This window comes from Protopterus annectens, chromosome 11.part0, assembly GCF_019279795.1.
Source record: "Protopterus annectens isolate FY-2018-M chromosome 11.part0, PAN1.0, whole genome shotgun sequence".
In the NCBI taxonomy this organism is placed as follows: Eukaryota; Metazoa; Chordata; order Ceratodontiformes; family Protopteridae; genus Protopterus; species Protopterus annectens.
This window is the reverse complement of record NC_056745.1, coordinates 1,426,726,145-1,426,746,176: the sequence shown is the minus strand read 5'-3', so window position 1 is coordinate 1,426,746,176 and position 20,032 is coordinate 1,426,726,145. Positions and strand designations below refer to the sequence as shown.

General features: G+C 38.5%; 1 protein-coding gene across 2 annotated transcripts in view; it reads right to left on the bottom strand.

The window, feature by feature from the left end:
- The window catches only part of CFTR (CF transmembrane conductance regulator), a 1,712,697-nt gene that overhangs the window by 768,658 nt on the left and 924,007 nt on the right, over window positions 1–20,032 (bottom strand). The window lies entirely within an intron of this gene.

Genomic DNA, 20,032 nt, shown 5'->3' with positions numbered 1-20,032 from the left:
AAAAGGGAGGCAATCATTTTCAATCTCCTTTCAAGGATTTGGGTTCCTTAGATACCTCCTTACAACCGCAACCACTTTTGTCGATGTTACCAGAAGCTGGGGAAGAGTCACCCTTGAGGACCAACTTGGTCCTTCTTTCATTCATTCATTCATTCACAGCATGAGTGCCAAAGCTCTCACAAACAACACACTGCAACTCAAGGCGAGCACCCCAAGGCAATAAATGCACCTGTTGTGCATGTCTTGAGAAGGGAGCTTGTGGCCACATACCACACATTTTTTAAAGCCCTTCTTTACAACAATATACACCACTATCAAACTACTAAACTGTTAACAGTAATAAAATACAACACACTATTACAATTACTATTACAAACCCTAACACAGACAAGGTGGGAAAAGCCTGCTATTGAAAACCACACTCCATAAACATAACTACTAAACCTACACTAACTAACCACTAACAAGACAAATTACTGCAAAAAGTCACTACTAATAACTAACCACACTAGGGCAAAGGAAAGGGAAAACAAGCTTAAACTAAAACCAGTCACAAAAGGATACACCACATAGAGCTCAAGACCAAGCTGCTGTCAAGGAAGGTGGCAAATGAGATATAAGGTAATCCTAGTTAGGGGGTTATGGGTAGAGGAGGCAGAGATCAGGGGCTGAATTCTTTAGGATAGAGCCAACTTTGGATCAGAGTCAGATCCAATAACCCACAGGTTGAACCCAGATGGAAAAGACAACATCAGATCTTATTTTTAGTTACTTTTTTTGTCCCCGATGAGTGGCATACAGCAGTGGTGATGCCTCTCTATAATGGTGCCTTACAACTGACCCAAGTAATTATAGACCTATCAACCTTACAAGCCTAATCTGCAAAGCCATGGAATATATTTTACCTGATGTCATAAACTGTGACAGCAAGAATCTTGTTAGATTTGACTCCCATCAGTTTGGTGTTATGAAGGGCAGATCTTGTCTATTTATTCTGGTAAATTTCTTTAAAAGGGTTAAAGAGACTATAGATGGTAGCAATGCACAGCACATGGTGTATCTTGATGTGGCTAAGACCTTTGATACCATTCCCCATACAGGCATCATAAAAAGGCTAAATGCTTTAAAAATCAACTTGTATGTGTTAAGACGAAGAACAAACTGACTGAAAGGCAGAACCCACACATTAGGAATTGCAGGATTCTCATCTGAAATTATGAAAGTTACCAGTGTTGTCCCTCATGGCTAAGTGCTGGGACCTCTATTTTTTATATTTACTGCTCAAATCTCCAAACAAAGAGCTAAAACCTGTAGAAACAAGGTTTGCAGATGACTGTAAATTGGGGGATGTTGTTAAAACACCCAGACCTTCCAAAATGCACTCACCCTAGCAAACTCTTAGGGGTGTATATCATAACCACGAAACCGCACAACATCAAATGGCATTTCATCGAACCCAAAACCACGAACGCTGACAATATCGAAGCCGCGGAACATTGAATTCTTACCCAGGGCAAGAATTCGGTGGGCTGTTCCGCCGCTTTGCTATTTCCTCCACTGTGGTGCGATCTCGGAGTTGGTATATTTAAGTAGGGGGTGGGGGGCAAAGCCCCCCACATTAGACATAGTTTTTGGTGTGCTTGTATTGTGTGTGTGTTTCTTGGAACAGCAATTTTTTCCCTGGGAAAACATTCAATGTTCTGAGCTTTCGATGATATCACATTTCGAACTTCTAAGTCCGAGTTTATAGTGTTCGATATTTTGGAAGTTCGATAATGTGATAAAAACCCAACTCTTGGTACTAAAAATGTTATCACACTCATTGCTAAAATGTGTTGTATCATCACTTCTGGTAAACCCCTCCCTCTCATTTTATTGTCTAGACAACACACCTCTACAGAGTAAAAATGTAGCTAGGGGCTTAATATCTCCTTCTCTTCTGGCCATTATATAACAACAATTGTCAGGAAATCCTTTTATTTAGCCCAGCTAATTGCCAAATGAATATCATTAAGGTATAAAGAAGTAATCACTCATACTCAACACTGATCAGGCCAATTATTGAGTACAATGCTCCCTTTGGGATATATTTCACTAAGCATATCAAACAATTAGAAAGACCACAAAGGTTCCAAACCACAGAGAATATAGGCCTAATGTCCCTAAGCTACCAAGAGAGCCTGGGAGCTTTATCCCTTTATTCGATGTCTTATAGATTTCTGAGGAGAGATTTCTGTCAAGCTTACCACACCATTAGAAACCTAATTATGTTGGACCTTGTGCTTCTGTGCAAATCCAACAGCTCTATCAATACTAGAATCAGGGATCTAAATCTTCACCAACAGACAAAGAAAACAGGGACAAGTTTATAACCAAGCACCTCCCAAACCTCTGGAATAAACCTTCCCTGCAGGTTAAGGATATGACTCACTATCATCATTTAAATATCAACTACATAAATGGAAGGATATCCACAAATGTATCCAGAAATAACTAGTACAGCTCTCCTGGAGAGAGGAGGTGCAGAGTGAGAGATGGTACTGGCCAGGCAGAAGTGGTCTTGGAATATCTATGAATCTATGAAATTTCAGACTTCTGTATTCATAACTCTTTAGTCTAAGACTATATATGACAGTGGTATGATGTGTCTCCAAAAGTGGAAGCAAACATTTCAGGGAAGAAACATGAAGACCCATTATTAGTCAGTACAGCATAAGTAATATTTTTCTAGTTAGATCTCATACTATCTGTAGTTATTTATGAAAATAAGATCTATTAACATCTAAGTGTAAATACTATCTGAACAACAGCCAGATCACTTTAACCACACACAAGGAAAGGTTGGAGCTGTAGTTCACCAACAGTTTATTGCACCACAAAATAAAAGAAACATAAGCGCTTTCGTTATATAAAATGCATAACTTCATCAGATAAAAGCCAGCATTCAAATGGGCACATATATATGACCTACATTATCACATGACTAACAGCAATTAATGAATTAAAGCAACAATGTATAAAAATGTATAAAAACTGTTAAAAGCACATATAACCATTAGTAGATTCCCCAGAAAAAAAATATATATCTGTTTATAAAAATAATGCATAAATATGAATGTGAAAAAGCACATATTTTAAAACCAACTAAAAATGTAAATATGTGTGTATAAATCCATTAACACATTTATGTGTATAAATCTGTGCTATCTCAGTTCTGCCTTCATTTTTAACACACATCCTATAGATGCAATTTCATTTAAACCTGGGAACCCCACTGCATCCAGGTGCAAAATCCAATACAGCTCAAGGTTCTCCAAGAACAATTGCCAGGGACCACCTCTTCTTTTGCACTTGTTCAATTATAATGAACTTAAAGTGACGTTCAGGGAATTCCAGAATATGTCTATATAGGGCACTGGTAGTTTTTTTCATCCGTATATCGTAATTGTAATCATAAATATGTCTTGCCAATATAAAAAGCAGGACAGTTCTGGCACGATGCCCCACATACAACTCCAGAACTATTACAATTGTAATGCCCCCCTCACTCTAAAATTAAACCCATTGATAGCAAAAAGCTCACCCACATTGATGTATTTCAATGATGGCATCTCCCACATGGATACATATACCTATGTTTTAAATCACCATGTTGTTTACCAATTTTTTCTACCAAGTTTTGGGTGTTCAAACCTCTTTTCCACACTATAACTTGTTTGTTACTAATTCTAGATGCTAGAATCTCCTGGCTTGATTTAAATTCCACAGAGAATCTGGTTATAAAGGACAATTTGAAATTGGTATCAGTAATAGAAACTGTACTCCCCCTATTTACTAGAATAGTTGAATACATGTACTTACATTATAGTCATGACCATTTTCATCAAGAATGGGGAATAGAACCCAGATCTTCTCTTGTCCATTACTTCTCTTTTAATATGTTACACAAAGCCCATGGGGTAGTCCCTTTTAATAAACATACTCACCAAAAGGGCACACTCAGATGTCCATAAACCACGCTTCCATGATACTGTATTTTGATATCATTCAGGAATATAAGTTTTATGGATCAAGATTGCCTACTTTGTTATTTAAACCTCAAACACTGATATGTGGCATGACAGAAGCAGGTTTTGGCTCCAGGTACTTAAACTGGCTTTTGACTCTGTATCACGATGCTAGAGCCTAGTTAATAATTAATGGCCATCTCACAGAAGACGGACACATAAACAGTGGTACAGGCCAAGGGTGTCCACTGTCCACTCTTCTTTTATCTTAGTCACAGATGTTCTGGCAAAGAAGGTACAGTTTTTCCTATAAAGTGTTCCTGCAACTGGAAGATATTTTACATGTTTGCAGATGACTGCATGCTTGCCAGCAATAGGCTGGATTTAAATTTTGCCAAGTATAGTACAATTGTTTTAATTATTTAAAATCACATCAGGCCTTGAATGTAATCAGAACAAAACAGTACAAGTAAGGGTAGGTCAGGTGAGATGCTCTTACAGAGAATACTGCATTGTCAGGAAGACAGAATCTAAATATGTTGGTATGAAGATGGCATAACAAAAGTAGATTTGGTTATAGGGTTAACTATTCTGAACTATATGAACAGATTACTGTTCTGTTAGAGAAATGGCTGGGGACTGTTATCTACATTGACAGGCTGAATTAACCTTAGAAAGATGATGGTCTTACCAAGGTTATTATATTTAGTCTGACATCTAACTAAAGAAGAGGAAGAGAAGGGATGGCTAGTAAAGATCCAGACGCAGTGTGATAAGTCTGTGTGGTACAGGAAATTAAAGATAATTGTCAGATATAGTCTGTGTTTATTACAGAAGTAGGGGCTGGGATTGGGAATGCCAGAGTTAAAATTATAGGTTTTAGCCATAGTAGTGGCTATAGTGTGGTCCCAAGGGTCAGCCCCCACAAAATTGGATACTGTAGTTAAAGGGGGCAAACTCAGGGCAGCTAGTGCAGTGGACAGGTTTTTAGAGAGCTTAAACAAAGCTAGGTTTAGTCCTGTGTTTTTTTGCATTTGGGTCTGTCGAATAATCATGATTTAAGAATTCAAAGCAGGCTTTCTACTAGAAAAACTGTCAAGACAGAGGTACAAAATGGGTGGAGAACTGATTTTAATAGATTCTGAAATATATTTGAGGTTTATAGAATGGCTGAGTTTTAGATTAAGATTTCATTTACCTGAAGGGGCTTGGTTACAATTTGAGCAAATTAAGCAGGTGTTAAGATTGCAGATAATTAACTGGGGACTTAAGGAAGTGCTTAAAGAACTTGAGGGGACAAGAACAATAAAGTATTGTGTAGTATGTTATATAAAATATTAACAGAGCTTAAGTATAGGAAAGGCATGAACATGTTAAGATGAACACGGGAGTATATTGTGGAAGTTTCATTTGCAAAAGAAATGTGGCAAGAGTGCTTAAGAAAGGTAAATAAGCTGAAGATCTTGCCTGTAGTTTGGGACCATTTTATGTGGTGGTTGCATAGGTGAATCAAAACACAGCTACACATTTCAAGAGTTTTTGGTAGTGGTACAAGCGAGTTTTGGAGGTGTGTGGTTTCCAAAGCTGGTCTTATCCACATGTTTTGAGATTGTGATAGTGTCAAGAAGTGTTGGGATGGGTGTATTAGGGAGTGGGAGAAAATACTTGGAAAATCAAGCCGCATAAAATGGGAGTTGTGACTGCTAGGAGTGTGCAGGGATGACAGGGGATGGACCGACACACAAAGTCATTTCACTTTACTTGAGAGGATGGGTGAGAAGTATCATTGCAATGAAATGGAGAGGTGAAATAAGCTGGGACATGGATGCTATTACGATTAATAATGTTAAGACGTATCATCAAGTATTGTCTGCTCAAAAAGACAGGGACAGTAAAACAAGGTACGGTCAAAGTGGGGCAAAACTAGATGTTACTAACAAATAGCTCATTAGAGATTCACTGCTTTCTGTTTGCATGGCACTTTGGGATATACTTCAGGCAACACTATTGAACCCTATTCAACTTCTGTGTTTTCCATTTCAAGTGTTTCATGGATTTGATGATAAATTATATTTTGATTTTTATTTGCTTGCCACTGCTTAACTGTCGAGACAGGCTTTCTGTAAAATGCTTTGTTCGGTTGCTGCTTTTATGTTGTAAAATATCAATAAATGTTAATGGCATTGCTCCCAAGTATGCAACAAAGCAGAAGGTTTAGGATCTTTGCTTGGAAGTGCTTGCACAGCTATTTTTATACACCAAACAGACTTCAAAGAATTTTTCATCAGGTAAATAGCAAACGTTGGAGGTTGAAGAAAGTAACTGGGAACATATGTTTTATAAGTGTAATGAGTTGGGTGATTTTAAAGGTTCCCTAAGGAGTGCTCTATCAGAAACACTGTATGAGCAAATGGCAGTAACCTAAGGCTATGATTTTTTTGAGCTTGGGCACAGGATCTAAATTGCCTAGAAAAAGTAAGAATTTGTTAAGTTTAATTCTGGTTGCTGCCAAAAAAAGCAGAAAATGGAAATCAAAGTCTAAACCAACTGTATTTGAATTACTAAATATTATAAAAGAGATAAAGGAACCAGAGAAGGGATCTTTAGAAAAGAGAAGAAGCAAATTACATAAATATAAATGGAAACTGTAGGAACAATACATGTGAAATAATGTTCAGGAGGAGAAAGAGTGAGGTTTAAGGGAATGCAGGAATTGAGCAATTTATGTAATGCTGGACTGATAATAATCCCAAAAAAGATACATGATATATAATGCATGTAAAAGGAAAATGTTAATATGGTTTGTTTTCTTTTCTGTTATTATATGTTTCACTATCTTAAGTGATAAATTTAATAAAGGTGTTAAAAAAAGTAAATGTTAATCATAACAAAAAATCATTCAAATATGGCATCCTCACTTCATGTTTGTTTGTTTGTTTGTGTTGTTTTCTTTGTTACCTGTTATTTTAGAGCAACAGGAATTTGGATTCCTTCAAAACAACTGCAAAGGGGTTGCAAATATCCCGTTCCATGTATGATCTCCCAAAGAGGACAGATGTAGCCTATTAGCTGAAATGCAGTTGTGGGGCTCACATATCTCATTCCATATGGTCACACAACATATTCACTACCTTGCATCAAGTACTCAGCCTGATGTTAAATGCTGCAAGTTTGTACCTATACTATGCATGCAAATGAGATGACATAAAGACTTCATGTAGCTTTTGTGTGGCTAGTTAGTGACTAATACATTTGGAAAAAAGCCATCCGGTCCATCTGCATATCATGTAGCTTCAAGTGCCAAAGACTGTTGAAATGACCACACCAAGCTTCTCAATGGGATCCTGGAGTATATCTAATCTAGCAGTCATATAGCATATTTTAGCCCCAGGCAATCTGATCACTGTTACTTTTTCAAGTCCAAGGAAAATGAGTGTATGTTCTGAGTATCATGAAATCTCTAATCACATACGTCATAATGATTTCCTGTAGTGGTTTGCAATGTCAATAACAAACCAAAGGTAGATGTTACTAGCTATGACTAGATAGCAGCAGTTATATAAGATATGCAAATGGTTATCTCATTAGTGTGCATGTAATAACTGCAATAAACTAGTATGCAGCACTGCATCACCGCATCAATAGGTTCATGGGTTTATACTAGGCTAACAACCACCAGGGTGTTTACAAGCCTACCCATGCAATCCAACCCAGTTTTGTCCCTGATTTCCTTATACACCTATATGGTGGGTTATGTTAGTAAAGAAGTAGCTAAAGGTTATGTGGGGGGAGGGGTATGTTACTTGGGGATAAATTTAATTATTGTTGACCTCTGTCCATCTGAGACATGGGGGCCAGACTGGGGGTGAGTCTGCAATTTCCAATCAAGTGATCAAGGTTTTTTCTTTAATAGGGTCGGGGATAAATTCTGCTACAGATAGATGGGAAGCTTATTCCAAAGTGTGGGGATCCTTTGAGACATATATCGCTCTCTCCAGCATGTTCTACTTATGTCGCAGCCAAAATCCAGGTCCTTGAATTTAATGTTCCTGGTGCTGTTTGTTTTTCTGATGTGCAAGAGACCCATCAGAGCTGGATCTGAAGATGCCTTTTGTGTTAGGCATAGATGGCCTCTCAGCAACCTGAAGGAGACTGAGTACAGATATAGGCCTTAAGGCAATCTGTGTATGATAAAATATTCATACCCTGGATTCTCCTAGTCAAGAGCCTTTGAGGGTGTTCTAACTGTTGTGGTATCTGGTTAGGTACATGTCAAAGGGGGCATTGTACTCAATGATGGGCCTGATAATGTCTGAGTAGAGTGGAACTGTAAATCCCTTGGAACTGGATGACATACCCTTGCATATGAGTTGGGTGACATAGAATGATTTTCTTACTATCTTGGCTACATGTTAGTTGAAGGCCAGATTACTGTCTACATACTTTCCCAAATCTATAACTATCATGTCATCTCTTAGGGTTGTTTTATCGATGGTGTAATTAGCTTGGGTGGACAGTTTCCCAAATGGCACTATTATGCATTTTTTTACATTCAGTTTTAATCCATGGCTTTGGCATCCGTCATTTGTTTGTTTTAGACCCTCTTGTAGGGCAGGCAATCAAGCAGTCTGCATGGTCACTGTTTTGCCCTGGGTCTGGTGTGGATGTTGACAATTACAAGGGTTGTAGTCCTTGTGCCAGAAAACTGTAAATACTGTTTGAGTAGAAACTATCTCCTTTCTTCATTATTTTGTAGTTTCAAAGTCCTCTGAAATCCTACTGAACAGTCCTGTACCTGTAGTGATAACAAAGCACACCAAGTCGGGATACATTACAAAACTGACAGAATTAAGAGCCAGAAAAAGAAACCTGTATGTTATACCCTACAACTCTGTATTTAATGTAAAATGCAATACTGGCTGTAACACTGTTAACTACCTAAATTAAACTATCTAAGTTTGTAAAACAAGCTGGAGTTTGTTATAACTACTGTTGCTGCTCACCTCACTCAGGACGGCAGCAGTTGTACATTCCGGCCATTTTTGGTCTGATTTAGGCTCTCCACTATCCACCATTCTAAATGAAAGCCATTACCTTAATATAGCTAATAATCTTCTCCTCCCAAGCTAATCTTAAGGGTTTACTTGGTATCAAACAGTACTTTGTTTTAAAAACTTGTAAATCTTTTCTCTTACCAGAGCACATTCTCATTAATTGCTTCTTAGAATCTGGGTTCTAACCCGCTGCATTTCGCCCTCACTGTGCTCAGGCTCCACTCTGCTCCCCTACCCTACCCCCATTCCCACCCATCCCTATCCTCCCTAGATTTATAGTTACAAGGCCACACCCCCACTCCTCCTTCAATCAGATAACCCCGCCTCAAAACCCCTCCACCACTCCATCCCAAACTCCCTCCCTCATCCTCACACAACTTGCCTGTCAATTCACACACCATTTAATTACATTCCCTCCCCTCCCTAAAACATTATTCAGTGAAATACATTAGTTCTACCACACAACTGATATGGCCACCTGAAATTATCCTACTAAGTCGAACAAACCTATGCCTTACCAACATGCTACTAAATCCATATGCCTGATACCATTTCTAATAACCTCACTAACTGTACTAATAGTAGCAACCAGGATCACTTCATATCACTCAGAAATCCCCAACCCCCCCCCCCCACAAGTCCACTCCACCTCTAACACCCAACCTCTGCCTATCAATCCAGTTAACATAGTTATAGGAAGTTCAATCTTCACCAGCATAACCTTAACCCAGATTAAGCTCCCATTGCTGAGCTATCAAATCTCTCCCATTATCTCCTTGAAATATGACAAAAACATTAACAAACTGTTGAGATATATTTTCCAAATAGCCTCAAAGATAGTCGTAAATGGGGACATTCATCCCAATCCCGGCCCCATCAGCAAAGCCCCAACCTTAATCAGTGCCGCTCAACTCAACACTAACCAAGCATCAATCATTCCCAATAGGGATATAGCAGATATTTTAATGCTGAATATGAATATAAGAAGCATTAACAACAAAATCCATGATCTCCATGTTAACATTTCTCTTTACTCACCAGACATCGCACTACTTACAGAGACAGAGCTAAACCAAAACACCAACAGTAATGAAATACTACCACCAGGTTACAACACTTTACGTATTGACAGAATAAACAGAAGAGGTGGTGGCGGTGTTGCCCTATTCTTTAAAAAACACCTCTCAATAGAAACATTAGTTGTCAAGAACTTAGAACTTAAAAATGCAGAAATAATATCTGCCAAACTAAACATCAACCCCAAGAAACATATATATATATATATATATATATATATATATATATATATATATATATATATATATATATATATATATATATATATATATATATATATATATATAAAATAGGTCTCTACATGCCACCAGGGGATAATATCCTAAAGCTAGAAAACATCCTACACTGGTGTAGAACTAACCTGCCCAGACAACACTTATAATGGGTGATCTCAATATAGACTGGTCAAATTGTCGTCTTCTTCTTTTGGCTTTTCCTGGTTAGGGGTTGCCACAGCAGAACTCCAGTCCGCTAATGATTGGCAGTAAAGTTTTACAGTGCCAAGGTGCCAGCTCGATGCCCAACCTTCAACGAAGGCACGTGCTATGCATGTCTTTTGAATGCCACTCGACCGTGGGGAGGACATGCAGACTCCACACAGAAGACGTCCCAGCTGTGAATCGAACAGGAGAACCTCTTGCTGTGAGGTGACAACCTACCACTGCGGCTACATAGACTGGTCAGATTGTAATTCTCCAAATCCCAAGTATTGTATAAACCTACATGGCTTCTCACAACTCATCCAAGCACCCACCAGAATTAACAAATCCTCCAGCAAACATTCCAGTTTAGACTGGATATTAACAAACAGGCTAGCCCTTTATCCCTACTAAGGTTGTCTCCCAGACTGCCTCAGTGATCATTATCCCACTTATTTGGTCAGAAAAAGAACAAACCCAACTAAATAACCTATTTTACTACAAATAAGAAAGAAAAAAGAACTTAACCCTAACAAACTTGTAGAAATTATTAAACATTGTAACTAGACACCATTAAATCAACTACAACTTCAAGAAACCATTAATTACTTAAAAACTACCTTCCTCTCCATTCTAAACTCCCAAGTGCCCAGTAGATACATACGTGTAAATCTAGCTATGCCCCATGGCTAAAAAAAGAAACACTAAATCTTCTCAAACATAGAAATAAGGCTTGATCTACCTGGAAATCAAATAAATCAGAAATCACACTAGAAACTTATCAGGAACTTAGAAACAAAGCTAAGAAACAAATTAAAATAGATAAAGTTAACTACTACACAGAAATACAATCCAGGCACCACAAAAATTCTGGTCCACTATAAACAATATCCTTCTACCAGGTAAAACAGGAACACCCCCTCCCACCACTGCCAACAACTCAGACAATATTGCTACTCAATTTAACAAATATTTTACAGAAACCATCCTAGAACTATCCAAAAATCAAACTCCCTCAACAACCAAACCCCCCATCCCCACAAAAAATATCTCACCAATATTCTCTATCCAACCACTAGCAATTGACACTATCAAAAAACTACTGAAGAAATTAAAACCCACCAGACTGGCTGCAGATGGTCTACCTGCTGAATACTTACAGTTAACAGCAGAAGGTATAGCATACCCTGTCTCATTACTAATCAATAGATCCATAGCTGAACACCAGGTCCCTCCATCTAGAAAACTTCATATGTCATTCCCCTACATAAGGGAGGCCCATCAACTGAACTAAATAACTACAGACCAATTGCAATATTGTCTCCACTATCTAAAATTCTTCAGAAGAATAATTCATAAGCAGGTTACCGACTACCTACTCACTAACAATCTTCTAACTAATACCCAACATGGTTTCAGACCATACCATAGCACAACCACCTCACTAATGTCTTTCACTAACAATGTCAACTTCCGCAGGACTAATAATAATTACGTCTCTCCTATCTTCCTAGACCTGTCAAAAGCCTTTGACATGGTGTCTCATACTAACCTACTTAATACCCTTACTGACCTACATTTCTCAAACTCCACACTTGCATGGTTCCAAGATTACCTCACGGGGTGGCAGCAAGCAGTCTCCTGGCAGCAAACTCTTTCACCCCTACTACCAGCCACCCTTGGAGTACCTCAAGGTTCTAACTTAGGATCAGTTCTATTCTCTATATTTACTAACAACCTCCATCGAGCAACCACTCATACATCTCTCATCCAATATGCAGACAACTCCACAGTGATTTGTTTTGCACCCTCTCTGTTGGAGCTTCAGACTAAACCTCAAAAAGTCTTTCATGAAGTTGAGTCCTGGCTTACAAATACTAATCTAATCTTAAACCCTAAAAAAAAAAAACTCATGGTCTTCCTCCCTAATAAAGCTACTCCACCCTAACACCTTCTTCATTGCCTCAACTAACAATCATCACCCCATCACCACACATTAAACTTTTAGGAGTAGAAATAGACTGCAAACTTAAATTTGATATTCACATTTCCCAGACAGTGAAAAAGGTACATAAAAAACTCGGTACTCTATACAGGAATAAACACTACTTTACCAAAAATACCAAAATAGCCATTGCCCAAACACACAATCTCCACCTTATTGTACACAGACCTCATCCTCACTAATCTCAAGAAATCTGAATTACAAAAACTTAAATCCTGCTACAATAAGATTGTAAGATATGCCACAAATTCACCAGCTAGATCGCACCACTGCCTCGCACTCAAGCAACTTAACTGGTTAGAGCTTCCCCAACTCCTACACTAACAATGGCCCACAAAATCTAGTCAGAGCCACATAAAATACCAGTCTTAAAAACTGTTCTTCAACCCTATGTTACCAGCAGACCACTCCATTCCTCCAACAAACAACAAATAAAAACCTACTTATCCAAAAACAAAGCAGGGGATTCCCTATTTGCAAACTACATAGGTAAAATCTGGACTGAACTGCCCGTAAACATTACCGCGATACAATCCTTACCACTATTCAAAACTAACCTAAAAAACATCTCCTTAGTAAGTCGCTCTGCCTTTGCTCCACCCCCGGGTGATAGATAGGAACTTACTCTCAAGTGCTCCTGGCTAATGTAACACACAGAAACTATGATTATTTTAACATCATAATGTAACCAACCTTCCAAACAACATTCTTTCCATTGATGACTAAATTCAACAGAAATACACTATGGGCTCTTACGTATACTACAATCTTACTCTCCTTCTGACTCTCTATACTCCACATCCCTGCATAAAAATTCCTCTACTGTACTAATGGAATGTATACTGCTAGTTGGCATAGCACACTGTATAACATTGTATATACTACTGTTACGTGTTCTTTTACTGATTTGTATTAATTACATTTAAGTTTTTACGTGCAACTACTGCCAGTTGACCTCTGATGTCTTGCATTAGTCCATTTATTACTATGTTTTTCTTTTCCTTATTTGGTATGTCTATTTACTAACTGGAGCTTTTCTCCCTGGGCATCCGCTGAAAAAGGACATGTGTCAAGTTGGACTATCCCAATAAACAAATGTAAAATAAAAATAATAATAAATAATAACTATATATTACAAGAAGAACATTATCAGTGCCTCTAGGTGCTCTTTGTCTCCCATAAGGTGTTTCTAATTTTATGACTAGTACATGGCAAGCCCAGAGCATAAATTCTCCTTAAAGGTTTCTTTTAGCATTTATGAATTTCAGCACTTACTTCATATTTGGAATATCTTGTGCATTTGCTGTGTTGAGCCCAGTTTCAATATCAGATTGTTTTAACACAGAATTAGGGGGAAGGGCTAAGAGCAACAACAGAGTTATGAGTATGGACTGGTTCCCACTGTAAGCAATAAATGCAATCCTCACAACTCTGAGAGTTTAATAGTGAATCTAGGATTTATCTCTCTATCTATTCATGTATCTACCTATATCTATATAGACATATACAAAGCCTAGGATGTGGTACCTCGGAATCTGCCAGCTGTCAGAGTTAACATGTATAGTTAGTAGAGGTTTGGGAGTATAGCCCCGCTCAAGCCCCTGCAAAAACGATGAATAATAATACTGAGCTTCAAAATTCTGTTCTGCTGTTGAAATCATAAACAAGGATAATTACAAATCCATTAGGATCCAATTCTGCAAATTTATTCTCCTCCAAGGAATGGAAGTATTTATACTTATCATAAAGATTACTCTTTATGTCAGATGGTAGAAAATCAGCATACATATCACAAATCAAGGCGTTGTCACACAGCTTATGATGCACTCCTCAGTCATGGAACAAAGATGAACTAAAGGACAACAGTACAAACTACGACCAGTAGTAATTATTTATAAGCAGTGTAGTTCAACAGCCAGCCATTGCTGAGATAAAGTTGTAACCTGCTGTTTGTGGGAGGCTTAGTGCTAGGTAATTTACTGATTCAATAAAACTTACATTTATAACCATCTGCCAAGTGCAGGCTGAAATTTAATAAGCATCAGTGTATACATGGATATCCCAGCATGTATATATTTATATAGGTTCCTGCTAAAAGTGTAAGGACTGCAAGTTGTGATCCTCAGAACTCGAAAACTAAGTGCGTGTATGTGTGTGCGTGTGTGTGCATGCGTGTGCATGTGTGTGTGTGTGTGTGTGTGTGTGTGTGTGTGTGTGTGTGTGTGTGTGTGTGTGTATATACACTCGCACGTGTGCACCACATACCTTGCTAGGTACATACTGTCATCCTGCATACGTAACAAATGGGGGTGGTGTTTCCCAGGGGACAGGTTACTACAGGGAAATTCAAAGTATTCCCTGCAGAAAGGTTAGCTCAAAAGGAGGCAGGTATCTTAGGTATCTAACTGGAAACAGCCAGCCTTAAACAGCGTATTTGGAGTGTTAACAGCACAGTGAATAAGACTCCAGACTCCTGTGTAGTGGGCTACAGGAGTTTCAACCAAGATACCTGGATGAATGTATGCAGCTTCAGAAACTACAGAGGGTATGCTAGCATAAGGAGAGGTCTTTAAACCTGGAGAGATTGGAGAAATTCGGACGTAAAGAAAGATGCCTGCTGTTACCATAAATCCAGATTGATGGAACTGTTTCAACAATGTGCTAGTATGCTACAGTCTCTAAACTTCAAAGACTTTCATACTAATATCCTGTGCAATTTGTTAACGTCCTATTAAGTACTGTTTTGTTCATCTGAAATGTATTATGGCACAAAGTGAAGGCTTAAAGAGAAGCTGGCAATGAATGTGGTGTATACCTTATTTTAGTTTACTCTCATCCCCAGTCTAAATTTACAGAATTTCTTCTTTTCTATTGATTTTGTAAAAAAAATAAACCTAATATTAACCAGAATGATTGGCTACAAAGACAGTTTTGTTGTTACTAACCTGCTGTAAATGTGATAGAGAAAGTAGGCAGAAAAAGGCAGTTTTTGCAAACAGCAACCTGTAAAATACCCATGGCTGCCTGCCCTCTACTTGAGCATATCCCCCCATCTGTGAGTGAACTGCTGTTTAATAAGTTTTTTCTGGGGGGGTCGTTGACTTCTCTGGGCCTTGTATAAACAAATTGTTTTAAGTCGGCCTAAACTTTTTTTTTTTTCTTGGGGGGGGGGGGGCATTGCTGACTTCCCTGGGCCCTGTATATGAACAACTTGTTTGAAGTACTCTGTTGTAGCCTAGTGCTATTATGGGAAGATTCTCTCGTGGCAGAAGGAAAAGTTGCAGTTGAAGGCCTAATAAACCCTTTGTGCCAGTATAAGGATTTGAACCAGCCAATAGGATCTTAATGGCAAACAAAAGGGTTGCTAGCAAAGATGGCCCGCCAAGTCTATGAATACCGTAGCTGATGTGACTGAACTGTATGCATGCCACCATTATCTCTGCTGACATGCATAATCGAAAAATACTGAAGCCTAGTAAAAGCTGTCATTTCTGCTGACCAACACCTAATTAGTATTCAGAAAAGAACTGACCAACATCTACAACAGCTAGTGATTATGTAAATCAGTCAACTACCCCATCTGTAAAACCCAAACCCAGCATGCCTCTGAGGAAAATGATAGCAGAAGACGATACGGGTGCTTATTCTGCGATTTTGAAAGGTTTGAGTCAAATGAAGGCTTGTTCCAAGTTTAATGAGTCAGATTTTTTTCATCATATTTATCTGGAGATCCTCTCAAAGCATGGATGGATCTTGAACACAGTGATGCTTGTGACTAAAATGAAGCTAAAGAAAGAAACTCTGAGGTCACACAACAGTGGGGAAAAGGGAAAATTCTCCAACCCCACCATAGTGCAAACTTGCACATCTGAATACCAGCTGGTACTGAGAGATCAAATGAACATGCAGTTGTTAGTTTCATGGTTCAAGTCCACTTGATGGAGTGAGCATTCAGTCAAATGTAATACACCCACAAATTCACACACACACACACACACACACACACACACACACACACACACACACACACACACACACACACACTTCTGTCTCACCTCTCTCTCTCTCTCTATATATATATATATATATATATGTGTGTGTGTGTGTGTGTGTATACATATATATATATATATATATATATATATATATATATATAGATATATATACATACACACACACACACACACTTACAAACAGATGTAGCACAGGCTCCTTTGTCAAGGGCAGATGTGGTAAGCCCCCTTGTAAAAATGCTTTAGGAGCATTATATCGAGTTTTGAGATTCATTGCATTTCAGTCTCTTTCACACCTTATTTTTCACTGTTCTGAGGCTCACAATTATGGGTTTCATACACTTTCAAAAGAAAGCCTGTTTATGTAAATACATGCACACACACACACACACACACACACACACACACACACACACACACACACACACACACACACACACACACACACACACACACACACACACACACACACACACACACATCTACAGTAAGCATTATGTGTGTGTATTTATTTAATATATATATATATATATATATATATATATATATATAGAGAGAGAGAGAGAGAGAGAGAGAGAGTCACTTTATAACCTCGAAATGCTGAAATATCGAATTTCAGTATCTCGAGACTATAAAACCGAATCCGCAAAACACCGACAAACAAAAACCGCGAAACCACATAACTGAATACACCGCACACACTACACTTAACATACAACACAACACCCACATCACAACATAAACAAAAAAAAAACACACATACACAACTCACACACACATAAGCACACCCCCCCTACTTATATATACTAACTCCGAGATCGCACAAACACAACACAAAAGCTCACTCACACACGCACATTCTCCAATCCCTCACACACACTCTAACTCCCACTCAAAACCCTTACAAAACACTCACTTACCTGACATAGCACCTACATCCACACACGGCACCATGCACCACCAAAACACAAACCCGGACATTACGTAGCGTAACTTCATAACCGTGAATTCAACATATTTTCGAGATATATTCAAATTTGCGATTATGAACGTTCGCTATTTGTAACATTTGACTTTATAGCTTTGAGATACTGAAATTCGACATTTCAGTATTTCGATTTTATAAAGTGAACCTATATATTTATATATATATATATATATATATATATATATATATATATATATATATATATATATATATATATATATGGGTCCTCTTCACATGGTCGAGTTTTCACAAAGATGACCTTCATATGGCCGAGACCATATGATCGATTTTTGAAAAGCCGACCATGGGGAACCGTTATCACCGTACAGTGTGGAATGGGAAAATTTCCCTCTTCCGCACTGTAGTGCGATCTCCGTGTTGGTATATTTGTTCGTTGTGTTTTCTTTGTTTATTTTACATGGTCAGCTTTCCGAAAGTCGATCATATGGTCTCGGCCATATGAAAGTCGACTTTGTGAAAAGTCGACCATGTAAAGTAGATATGGGTTCACTACATAAGACCAAAAACCCATAATACCAATGCCCATAATCCCGAGGCCAAATACCCTAAAGACAAGAACACTGGAAGATCAGAAGCGCGAAATTTAAAATCCTGAAAACTACACTAAACTTACACCACACACATATACATACACACACCTTCACCCAAAACACAAACACACAAACGTACACTACATACGATCAGGTGGGCAAGCCACCCTGCACCCCATACACCCCCTACTTAAATATTCTAACTCCAAGGTCACACTACACAGACAAACACATGAAAACACCACCACACACCTATATTCCCCTCGCACACACACATCACAGTCACAACACACACTTACACACACACTAAAGCCCCTAACCAACACACTCAAACATAGCTACTTACCTGACCTTCCACCTATCCATTCACAAACCGCAGCACCAGAAGCACTACTTCAACATCTCCGAACTTTGGGATTTTGAAATTCGCGCTTCTGGTCTTTTGGTATTTAAGGGTTTCAGCTATATGGTCTCGAGATTTTGAAATTCGATATTTCAAAATTTCAAGATTATGCAGTGAACCTATATACATTTATATATATATATATATATATATATATATATATATATATATATATATATATATACATGTATTTATAGAAATACTTGTGTGTAAACACAGGCAAGCACCACACACACATACAAACACAACCCAAGGAATATTTATAAGAACTATTCACAAAAGTACTCTAACAAAAAAGAGCTGATAGGACTTTTCTTGTTGGCAGTTAAGAACTTCCACACATATCCTGGTAGAAACTGGAGCTCCCTACTGTCTCCCAACCATGCTTAAAAATTCTTACAACTTCTGCACCCCCCTTGGCAAAGGTTGCAGTGTCCTTCAGTGGCCCTACCTACCTCGACACACCAGAAGCTGAATTCCATATCCAGCGTGGCAGCAGTCAGAGATCCTCACTGCCCATACAGAGACAGTTGGTAATCAAGTTGTAAATGTCACTCCCCACTTAAAGCAATACTGCTCCACAGCCTATCAGGTGTGCTAGGAATCTGCATCTCCCGAGTGTCTGCTTGAGGGACAATGATCAGACCTTACCCCCAAAGCTTGTCTATCTTGGTGATAACCAGGGTCTCTTTCCTAGCCTATCCATTCTGTCAGTGACTGGCTTTCAGATTAAATGGCATGACCACAATTAGATTTTACTACCTATGCTAAGGGACAGTAGTCAGTAACCTCACAGTAGACTATCCATTATATAAGCAGAAGCTGTTGAGCTCTCTGTCCATGACCCACACAGTTCAAGTCCATCTCTTTCCTGACACATTGGGTAGTCAGGATGTGTTGTTCTGGTCATTCAGGACTACACAGTGATGTGCTGATGAGATGTACAATTACACTGTTCCACAACTGCACCTTGGCTTTGTTATGCATGGCAGTGGGATCAATATACCATTTCAACCATGTCTCGCAGTGTTGTTTCATGGTGGATCCAAGCCTACCTCCTCCAGAAGGACACTGGCACTGCAGAAAGCCACTGGGCAAACTTTTGCAATGATGACAGACCAGCTTGAGCCTTTAAAAGAAAATCTGAATATTTTCTAGAAGATGTTTTGACCTCTTTTTCAAGCAGACACTTCTGAGTATCTTGAACTCCAGCTAAAAGTGACTATACAATATTGCCTACTAAAACTGTAACATCCCAAAGGTACTACTAGGATCCGATATGTCAGTCCGCCTAACTGACATCAATGTCTGCAGTTAATGCAGGGCACAGCCATGATGCTGGTGCATGGGAACACAATACAGACATCTGAGAGCTCATAGTTATCAATTGTCCCAAACAATTTCTGTCTTTTTTATTGGCTTATTAATAAGCTATAACTTAACTAGCTGCCTAGGTCACCATATAAGTATAATCACATATCATTTAACAGAATTTAGGATTATCTTACTTTTTTG